This window comes from Pinus tabuliformis, chromosome 4_1 (genome assembly GCF_031772625.1).
Source record: "Pinus tabuliformis cultivar Carrire ecotype Pingquan chromosome 4_1, CPIR1, whole genome shotgun sequence".
NCBI lineage: Eukaryota > Viridiplantae > Streptophyta > Pinopsida > Pinales > Pinaceae > Pinus > Pinus tabuliformis.
Genome location: NC_142303.1, coordinates 482328231 through 482338719, shown reverse-complemented (window position 1 = coordinate 482338719; position 10489 = coordinate 482328231). Strand labels below are relative to the sequence as shown.

The 10489-nt window shown below is 36.9% G+C and overlaps 1 pseudogene; it reads right to left on the bottom strand.

Moving 5' to 3' along the window:
• Positions 1-6112: 6112 nt before the first annotated feature.
• On the bottom strand, positions 6113-7442 carry LOC149176591 (germin-like protein subfamily 2 member 1 pseudogene; annotated as a pseudogene).
• Positions 7443-10489: the final 3047 nt, after the last annotated feature.

Here is a 10489-nt window from a genome sequence, read left to right as displayed (position 1 = left end):
TCATATGCCATGAGACTTCTAATGTCTTCACTACCATTGAATGATTCATTACTTTTAACATGGGTATAATAGCTTCTATTACCTTCTTCAGACATCTTTCCTTTGTTATGGGGGCATCTAGTAGCGTAGTGACCAACTCTACCACATGAAAATCATTTGAAAGGTAGCTTACCTTCGAACCGTCCAATTCCCCATTCAAGATTCTTGACAAAATTTACCTCATCTTCTTCTCCTGACATGTATCTTGATTCTTCGAATGCGGCTTCTGATGGTCCCTCTTTTCTCATCTCAAAAGCAGCTAAGATTCCATGAAGCTCTGACATGGTGATTTTTTGCAGATTCTCCTTTTCTTCTATGGCAGACACTTTGGAATCAAATTTAGCAGAAAAGGATCTCAAAAGCTTTTCAACTAAGACAACTTCTTTAAATTCTTCACCCAAATTCCTCATAAAATTTACAGTTTCATCTATACGCACGAATTAATTAGCTATGCTTTCATTACTATGCATCTTAAGATTTTCATACCGGATTCTGAGAGTTTGAAGCTTTTCTCTTTTTACTTGTTCATCTCCTTCCTAGCTTAGAATGATTTTGTTCCATATTTCCTTAGCTGATTTGAAATGTATGACCTTCATAAATTCTGATTGTGTCAAACTTCGCAATAAGACAGTAACAGCTTTGGCATTGAGCTCATATTGCTTTTTCTATACTGTATATGTAGGAATTGATGATGGGTATTTGTATCCTCCTTCGACGATTCCCAAAACTTATGCTCCAAGCGATTGTAGATATGTCATGGTTCTTATCTTCTAGTGGGTAAAGTTGTTCCCGTCAAATATTGGTGGCATGATGTGTGCCTCTCATTTTGGATTAGCCATTCTGATGGATCTTTCCTTCAAGCGATCAAGCTTCTTCTAAAGGACCTGCTCTGATACCAATTGTTGGAGATAATACTGAGGGGGGGGTAAATCATTATTAGAAAACCAACCACTTTTCAATTTTCATATTCTGATTGATATACGCTACTTAGGTTAAATATATCCGCATATATATATATATGCGTGACTGTGTTAAAAGCAATTAGCGTACATCCAGTAAACTTTATGATTTAGTTAGATCATCTTCAGTGAATGCATCAGAACATTATCAACAATATGAACAGTAAACAGAACAGATCATCACACATAAAGAGCACACATGAACACCATGATATAAGGTGGAAACCCAATGTGGGTGAAAACCACCTCCTGCAATTTGTTTCTATCTTCCTTTAATAAGAAACTTCTTTTACAATGTACTGGTGCAGTCCTTTACCAGCCCACAGGTTGGAACCTGTAGAGGGCTACAACCCTCTCTCATTTTCCAACTTCTTCTGGAAGGGAGCTACAACCCCTCAGCTCTTGTACTAGCTAATATACTAGTACATAGGTGCTGACCTATAGAAGGCTACAACCTTCTTTTCATCCAAGGACCACGTTTCATAAATTTTCATAATGGATCCATATGTACAAAACAATCACTGCTGCAATACAATCATCAACTTATACTTGCATCATAAATTTCTAAATCACCCAATACTAAATCACTGAAACCCTGTCATCAAAAACACAGAACATAGACTAGATCCCAGAACTCGGCAATAACCACTAGAATCAACAGCAACCTGAAACACCAAATCTCATAATGCATACGCTACTTGACTATATCAAAACCGCGTGTACACGCACTTTCACCAGAGACAACCTGCATACAGATCTAAAGATAATTACTTATACCTTCGCTGTCATATCCAATCTGAGCCAAGCATCACAAATGCATAACCAACAATACTAGATCTTCCCACTTCGTCAGACATCCATTCCTTGCATCCACATTTGCCTAATGATCTTCTCCTTATATAGGTTAGGCTTCTCTCAATACCATGGTCCAAAACCATGTAGAAACAATACCATGGACCCAATACTTGGGATCAACACTTCTGGTGAGATACCATGGTCCACAACCATAGGTTCAAATACGAAGGTCTAAATACCATGGACCAAAACATAAGTTCTCCCACATGTATGCGTTTTTCCTTACGTGAAAGTGCATGTATATGCATACATTTCTTCGGAACATCTAACCCATGTGCATACACAGCTTTGTCACAATGAACCTGTGTATATCTCTCCTTTGACTTGATGTACTAAGATCTATCCTCTGATTAAGTTTCCATCACCTGTATCAACCACTTAGTGAGTTCCCATCAAGGACAACACTTGTATCATAATGCCAACAATCTCCCCCTTTGGACTTGATGACAACCACCACACCAAGTCACTCTCCCCCTTTGACATCAAGGGCAAAGGGCAGACCAAGAAGTTCTTTGCCTCTGATGTTCATACTCCCCCTGAGTACCTATTGAAATCTCTGATTGGGCTCCCCTTTGTATATGCCAAGTTGGATCAGTCCATCCATGCTCCCCTCGAGCAGATGCAAGTTCTAAGACCAGCAATCCATTCAAGACCATGATAGTCATTAGCCACTATCATACATCATATATGATCTGCACCATAAGCATCAGCATCCAAACCTGCAATACCATTCCTTTGATCAAACAGCAAGACGTATTATTTGGCTTCATAAACTTCATCACCAACTTCTGACCATAATGCTAACAATGAATTATTTGAAGTATATGCTCCCCCTGAGCCTGTGCCAACCATTACATATCATGACCAAACCATTTCTTGAGTCCGTTCTGCTGCCTTTTCTTTTTATCTCCATATACGCGACTCTGCGGCCTGTAACTCACGTATATACACGACTTATCTTCATTATATCAGCATATGCAAGATGGAATACTGAATTTCTTCACTTTCAGTTTCCCCTCTGTCTATTATGTCAGCTAACTGAATTATGTCACACCTTTCTGTCTCTAATTCAGTCTTCTTCAATTCCTGGAACTGTGATGATGTATGGTCCTCTTCTTTTGAATTTTGAAATTTTCTCCTACATTCCCTTGCTTTATGTCCAGGTTTTTTGCATGTATAACATCGTACATATTTCATATTCCTTCTATTGCAATCAATTGCTTTGTGTCCAAACGCATTGCAGGCAAAACAATATCCTCTGAAATACCTGGAATGTGATGATATTTTGTGATGGTCTTGAACCATTCTACTTCTACATCTGGCTGCAACATGTCCAAGATTATGACATACATAACATTCAACATTATTCAGTGGAGGAAATAATCGTCTATCACTTCCATAGTTAGGAGAAAATGATTTTCTTTGAGGAATTTCCTTCCTTGGCTGCTCCTTGAGCATTTCAGATTTCTCATTAGAGTTTCTTGCCTCACCTTGTGAGCTAGATTCACCTTCAACAGATTCATAAAATCGAAGACCAGTTTTGATAATAGGGGATTTTTGACTACCAAGGATGTCATCCAAAATCTTAGTACTATCTTGAAATCGCAACAATTTATCCTTTTCTTCTAATTTACCTTTTAAGATATTTACCTCAACCTGATGTTGTTCTTCCTTTTCAAGATACTGTTTCCTTAGGTCTTCTTCAACTTTTCTTCCTTCTTCCACTTGTTGCTTTCATTTGATCGCTTCATGCTTTTGTTCTTCAAGAACTTCTGTGTTCTGCTTCTTTGATTTTTCAAGATCGTCTTTTAGAGAGAGGATCTTTGATTCAAGTCTCTCAATTGTTATGCTCTGGTCTTTTACTATATCCTGCAATTTCTCCCTTACCCTGGTTACTAACTCCAATTGTTCATTTAATTTGGTAACTTCTTCAGTTTCTGCATCCTTCTTTTCATATGCCACGAGACTTGCAATGTCTTCACTACCATTGAATGAGTCATTACTTTTAACATGGGTATAATAGCTTCTATTACATTCTTCTGACATCTTTCCTTTGTTATGGGGGCATCTAGCAGCATAGTGACCAACTCTACCACATGAAAAGCATTTGAAAGGTAGCTTACCTTTGAACCATCCAGTTCCCTGTTCAAGATTCTTGACAAAATTTACCTCATCTTCTTCTAACAATGTAAACTTTGAAACGGGAACTATAAACTCAAAACGGGAACTCTGGCCCAAAAACCCCAAAAAAACCACAAAAACAGTGCTCAAAACGAAAAGTGTGTATACTGGAACGATGTTTTTTTTTTTTAGGTGTCAATTTTGCGGCTGTTTTAAAAATGGCAGTGACTACGAAATTTTCTACGAAATTTTCCTGCAAAATATAGCTTCAGAACGAAAGTGTTGATACTGGAATAATGATTTTTTTTTTAGGTGTCAATTTTGCGGCTGTTTTAAAAATGACAGTGACTACGAAATTTTCTACGAAATTTTCCTGCAAAATATAGCTTCAGAATGAAAGTGTTGATACTGGAATAATGATTTTTTTTTTTTAGGGTCAATTTTCATACTTTTTAAAAAATGCTAATAAAACCAATTTTTTATGTCTCAAACAAAGTTAAATTTTAAGGAAAAAACACATTAATGTTTCTGGTAGAATATCATTTTGGGCCGCCCCCTCCCCCCGCGGCCCCCCGCCCGGGCCACCCCACCCCCCTCCCTCCCTTCCCCCCCCCCCCCCCCGGCCCCCCCCCCCCCCTCGCCCCGGCCGCCCCACCCCCCTCCCTCCCCCTCCCCCTCCCGGCCCACCCCGCCCTCCCTCGCCACCCCCGGGCCGCCCCGCCCGCCCCGACCCGGCGGCGGGTCGATTCCCGGAATCAAGATGCAAGTTTGTGTATCATGCAAGATGCAAGAGACATGCCCAAAGTATTTATCATATAACATGAACCAACGTCAAAACAATGGGTAGAGGAATAGGTCATTTGATAGAGAAATCTAGGTTTATAGGGATAGGTCATATGATAGAGAAGCCTATCATAGGGATAGGGATGTGTCCCACTACTAAAGAGTGTATTTAGCTTCCATGCCTTCTTCATATTACTCTCAACTTCTCTCTATATGTTGGGATAAAATGAAAGGTTAGATGTGTTCCACTACTAAAGAGTGTATTTAGCTTCCATGCCTTCTTCACATTAATCTCAACTTCTCTGTATCTCAACTTCTCTCTATAAATTGGGGCATGTGACTTTGGAGAAAGTAACTATTAATTTTGAAGAAAAAAACAAATAAAATACAATCTTTATTGCAATTTTTATTATTATTTAAATAAATTCTATTAATTTGGTACTATAGTCATTCTCCATTATTAGAAATTATTTTTTCATTAATATTCATATAACTTTCTAAAATATATCTCTAAAACTATAATGGTGATCTAGTAAATTTAAAAAAAAATACCTTCATTTAAAGCATATGTATGTATGATTATTTTCAATTAAACTGCACATCACTAAACCATCCTAAACTTCACATTTATTAAATACCCACAGTAATTAAATCAACTAAAATAAAAACATTTCCTTAAATATTATATTTCGTAAATGTTTATGTATCTCAGAAACATAATAAATCCCTCAACAATTAATAAATAATAATGAATACAAATGAATTTCAATAAATAATAAGAAATCTACGGAGTACTTTATTACCTTTCTTCCACTCAGAAATAGATTTTCATGCCATGAAGTTTTCAGTATGACAACTCATCTCAATCTAACATAGAGATTGACGCTACATGAAATTTGTTGTATGGTCGTTGAGAAATGTTTATATATCTGAAAACATAATAAAGCCCTCAGCAATTTAATAAATTATGAACTCAAATGAATTTCAATAAATAATAAGAAATGTACGGAGTACTTTATTACCTTTCTTCCAATGAGAAGTAGGTGTTCGCGCCGTGAAGTTTGCTATATGACAGTTCATTTCAATCTTACAGAGAGATTGACACAACATGAAGTTTGTTGTATGGTCGTTGAGAAATGTTTATATATCTGAAAAACATAATAAAGCCCTCAGCAATTAATAACTTATGAACTCAGATGAATTTCAATAAATAATAAGAAATCTACGAAGTGCTTTATTATCTTTCTTCCGATGAGAAGTAGGTGTTCGCGCCATGAAGTTTTCTGTATGACAGTTCATTTCAATCTTACAGAGCGATTGACACAACATGAAGTTTGTTGTATGGTCGTTGAGTTTTACTGGTTGCTTGGTGTGCGTTCAATATTTGGTTCAAGGCCGTGACGGTACGTTGATTGTTTGTCGGTTGTTACATGAACTGAAAAATGTCGATAACAATCAATTTGTAAACCATTAAAAGGTGTCGTAACATAATAAATAAGAATGTGGAAGTAATGAAAATAGAATCCCTGCAAGGTCAAAAGCAAGGAACACAAATTGGACTTGAAGAAAATGAAACCGAAGAAGGAGCAACCAGAGAAACTCAAACGCTTCATGAGGTGAACTCATTTGAGCTGCGCAGCGCCACCCCCGGGCCGCCCCGCCCCGCCCGACCTGGCGGCGGGTCGATTCCCGGAATCGACCCGCCGCCGGGTCGGGCGGGGCGGGGCAGCCCGGGGGTGGCGCTGCGCAGCAACGGCTCCACGCAGCGCCACCCCCGGGCCGCCCCGCCCCGCCCGACCCGGCGGCGGGTCGATTCCGGGAATCGACCCGCCGCCGGTCGGGCGGGGCGTGGCGGCCCGGGGGTGGCGCTGCGCAGCGGCGGCTCAGTGCAGCGGCACCCTCGGGCCGCCCCGCCCCGCCCGACCGGCGGCGGGTCGATTCCCGGAATCGACCCGCCGCCGGTCGGGCGGGGCGGGGCGGCCCAGGGGTGCCGCTGCGGGTGCAATGCAGCCGGCTGAGAAAGGTATAGATTGGTTGTGTACAATGAAATGCACAAGACCTCGCGGGAACACAAACACGTCTCCCTTCTCCAGCGTTGTGGAGAACAAAGTGTTGTTAGTGGTGATAAACCCAACTAAGAGAGTACCCTCGATCACCACCAAGATTTCGGTGGCCCGCGGATGTGTGTGAGGAGGGTTAAGGCCGAGAGGAGCAGCGTAATCGAGCCGGACCATGGAGATTCCCAAGGTGTTTAAGCCTGGTAGCTGCATTACAAAAGCTGGCGTTACGGCGAATCCCAACTGGTTACTCGTATCTCCTGGTTTATCTAGGCCCGTCAACCGGAAGTCGTTTGCTGTGACCATCATCGCATTCTTACATGGAAACCCGTTCACAATAACTGCACAATTCAAATCAAATAATATATATTATATTATACAGACACACATTCCCGAACGCACCAGACATATATATAATATATTACATGTAATTACATTTCATAATGTGTTCAAACATAACGCGTATGGACATCAACAAGATAACATTAGTTATATTACCTTTGTTTTTCAAATCGGCAACGCAAATGTCTTGTAAAGGATCTGGATCACTTGCGCGCACAATAACAAAACTATTCGAACATGTTAATATCACCAGTACTGCAAGTGCTAACACCGGAAAGGATTCCATAGCTGTAGCTCACTATTTTTCTTTTCGAAAAATGAATAGAGATGCACTGAATTTGATGAAGAATGGAGAACGTTGCTCCTTTTATAACAATGGTAAATGATGGTATTCATTTTTGAAAGTGCAGGAACGATAAAGATACCGACCTAGGAACCCTACAGATAGTGACCCAGTGTTGCAGGTGGACCAACCGAACCCTCTCTGCTGCATATTACTGTGTCGGTGTTCTGGTTGGTTAGAAGATAAAAAAGCTAAGTAATGTATAACCGCCGAGGAGAAAATTTCATTGTACACAACCAATCTATACCTTTCTCAGCCGGCTGCATTGCCAGAATATCGACCTCGAGCTCGTGTCCCACAATCATTCTCGACATCACAGACAACCAGCCTAATCCAGGATTACAGATGCAGCCAAATTATTAATTATATATGAATCTCAAATCGTACAGATATAAATTATTATTTAGAGAGGGTATCATGTTTAAAATGATGTTCATTATCCACTCTATCACAGAATTTCTGCTCAAAACTGTGTGTACGTGTGGCTGAAACCTGTTTGGGAAAAAATTATGGCATGCGTATAACTTTTGATATCTAAAACAAAACATGCCATAACTTTTACATAAGCTACAAACACATAACAAAACAATTCATCACTTTTACACATGGAATACTTTTGCTATTTCGTGATGATGAAAGTCAGATATGTGTGGTGAAATTCATCGAACATGTTTCTTGATATGTTTTTAAGAAGTTTGGTGGGTAATTAATATGCATCTAGCAGTAATGCATTAAATGTTATATAAGATGGGATATATATTGTTCTTGTATATTTTTTTTCTTTAACACATTGTAATTTTTTATTAATTGATGTTCACGTAGATAAAGGACAATCTCCTTAATGCATTTCCACCATGCACCAATATGGATTGTTATTAAAGCTTTTGTATTAATATGTCATTAATTTTATGACTTTTGTCTTCAGAAGTATTAAATAGTTAACATCTACATGTATTTTTCTTAATTTTATATTTTTTTGTTTTTTTCAATTTTACATTTTTTTCATATAAGTTGGTGCTTCTTGTAAGGTTTATTTTTATATATCTTTTTAATATTCTTGTAAATTTTATTTTTATATATATTTTTAATATTTTTCAATTTGAAAGTGCCACATTTTTTTTTAAGGCATCAATAGTCATTTTAGTGTTCATAAAACATCATAATAGCATCATTATGTTTTGTCGCACCTATTATTGTTACATAGTTGCACATTATTTTTAAGTAACTTATTATAATCAATCTTGTCATTTTATCATCCTTGTTTCTAATAAATATATCATTTTGCATTTAAGTAATATAATTTAGCATTAGATTTTATACTATGTTAATATTATGAATCATGATTTAGAGGTATTGAAATTATAGTTAGGTTATGAAAACTTTCGAGCATGGCACCTCAAATCTATTACAACATTATTTAAGAGGAAATCATATCAATAGGCATACTTATGAAAGAGAGATAAAAGGTAAACATATGAACAAGAGAGAAATGGGTTCTATAAGTTAAAAAGTTTATCACAATATCAAAATATGATGTTACGAATGATGTATGAATTGTTTATTTATACACAGATTATGACATGGGGTAGCATCTTCCTGCATGGAGTATGGGCCCACTTAAATTCTTCTGTGAACCTTACAAACCCCAGACAAATGTGATGACAAATGTGATGACCGAAATGAAATTATTTCTTTTATGAATTATTTTCAAAGGAATCAATGGCACATTTAGGACATTTTGATTCATCTTCAAAGGAGAGAGCACAACTGTGATTTTCGCATTGATTTTTAAGTTAATTATTATTTTTTGAAAAAAAAAGTTGTTATTATTATTTTTTTGACATGAAATTCATAAAAAAAACTATTATTTGACCATTTTTAGTTAATATTTTTGTATAAAAATTGTGATTTTGACATGTTAATTCTAGCAAAAAATTATCAAAATGTTTAGCTTTTTTGTTATATTTATGTTAAAAATGGTTATTTTTATGTCCATTGTTAAAAAATGTTGTTTTTTAGAAACAATTATTTCATGTGGATTGAAAAATTAATTAAGGATGTCTAAATATGTAGATTATCTAAAATTCAAACTATCGACTTTCTAATTTAAAAACGCAAAACAATAAAAAGCCCACTAAAAAAAAAAAAAATTAAGATAGAGAACAAGAAAATATGAATACAATGACGACTTCAAAAACTATCAAATTTAGAAAATAATTTTTTACATTTCACACACTAGAAAATTTAAAGTCAAAAAATAGGTCTTTTAAAAAAAGGGTGTGATGCAGAATACTCACTTTTTAAAATCAAGATGAAAATCACTACCATTCACTACCATTATAAAACTTAATGCACATGAAAAAAATTAAAGTTCCAAAAACCATGTTCTAAAAAAAACATGTGTATTCTGCATCACCACTTTGGAAAATCGGGTCATTTTTTTGCCACCTCTACAAAATGGGTAACAGTATCAGTTCCCGTTTCAAAGTTTACATTGTTTTCTTATGACATGTATCCTGATGCTTCGAATGCAGCTTCTAATGGTCCCTCTTTTCTCATCTCAAAAGCAGTTAAGATTCCGTGAAGCTGTGACATGGTGATTTTCTGCAGATTCTCCTTTTCATCTATGGCAGACACATTGGAATCAAATTTAACATGGATCTCAAAACCTCTTCAACTAAGACAACTTCTTTAAATTCTTCACCCAAATTCCTCATACAATTTACAATCTCATCTATACGTAGGAAGTAAATAGCTATGCTTTCATTACTATGCATCTTAAGATTTTCATACTGGATTTTGAGAGTTTTAAGCTTTGCTCCTTTTACCTATTCATCTCCTTCGTAGCTTAGAATGATTTTGTCCCATATTTCCTTAGCTGATTTGAAATGCATGACCTTCATAAATTCTGATTGTGTCAAACTTCCCAATAAGATAGTAACAACTTTGGCATTGAGCTCATATTTCTTTTTCTCTACTATATCTGTAGG